At 35.0% G+C, this 1,212-nt stretch overlaps 1 protein-coding gene across 1 annotated transcript in view; it reads left to right on the top strand.

Annotated features, from left to right (window-relative positions):
- LOC118599946 (E3 ubiquitin-protein ligase Rnf220-like) overlaps positions 1-1,212 on the top strand; it is a 147,424-nt gene that overhangs the window by 23,981 nt on the left and 122,231 nt on the right. The gene's annotated exons all lie outside the window — the stretch shown is intronic.

Consider the following 1,212-nt stretch of genomic DNA (forward strand, 5'->3'; position numbering starts at 1 on the left):
AAGGAAGGATGAAGGTTCAGATTTTCCACATAATATGGTGCACCAGATTATGAGGCACACTGACAGTAGATGGTCATTTTTTTAAATTATCTCATAAATAAGACACTTCAAACTATGAAGCGTATTAGGTGGGATCAAAAAGTCAGAAGTCCATCAGTCAGGTTTTAGCTCCATTCACAGTAATTCTAATTCTAGTAATTGTAATTCTACAATACTTGAGCGTAATCAAAATGTCTGAAACTTTCATCCTTGTTTTCACACATTAAAAACAGACTGATACCACTAAAACAAACACTCTGACTATGCTCCCAACCTTGTTAGCGATACATAAAAGAAAACACAGTCTGACACGCCTACACGTTACCCACGTTAGCATATTCACAATACCTGTAACTCCCAACCTTGTTAGTAACATGTAAAACAGACTGACAGGACTAGAACAGATGTTACCGTAACTTTGCTAACTCCTAACCTTGTTAGCAATGTGTTAAAGAAAACGGTTTGGCACCACTACACGTTAGCTGCATTAGCATATTCACAATATCTGTAACTCCCAACCTCGTAAAACAGACTAATACAGCTAAAACAAATGTCACTGTAACTCTGCTAACTCTTAACCTTGTTAGTAACACGTAAAAGAACGGTTCAACACGTTAGCCGCATTAGCATGTTCACAATACCTGTAAATTCCAACCTTGTAAAAACAGTTTGATATTGGTAAAACAAAGTTATTATAACTATGCTAACTCTTAACCTTGTTAGTAATGCTTAAAAAAACTTTCCGGCATTATTACACTTTAGCAGCATTAGCATATCCACAACACCTGTACCTTCCAACCATAGTAACATGTAAAAAATGACATGCAGCATACAGCTAAAAGAGATGTTTCTGTTACTACGTCCCAACTTTGTTAGTAACCGTTAGCTACGCATAAAAAAGCACATTTCAATATAAGTTTGCCACATTAGAGTAATCACAAAACACCAAACCTTATTTGCAACCTGTTAAAAAAAATAAAAGTTTTGACAGAGCGCTGCGTACCTCTCAAAATCTCTTTGACATCTGGAAACATAACCAGAATTAATCAAAAAATAAGATGCTGCTGATTATAAAGCATACTGTTTTTTTTTTGTTTTTTAATAAAAGCTTTTAGGTGTGTCCTGTAGTCTGGAAAATAGGGTAATAAGGTGAATTCTATTTGTTTGGTTCAA

Source organism: Oryzias melastigma, linkage group LG17 (genome assembly GCF_002922805.2).
Source record: "Oryzias melastigma strain HK-1 linkage group LG17, ASM292280v2, whole genome shotgun sequence".
In the NCBI taxonomy this organism is placed as follows: domain Eukaryota; kingdom Metazoa; phylum Chordata; class Actinopteri; order Beloniformes; family Adrianichthyidae; genus Oryzias; species Oryzias melastigma.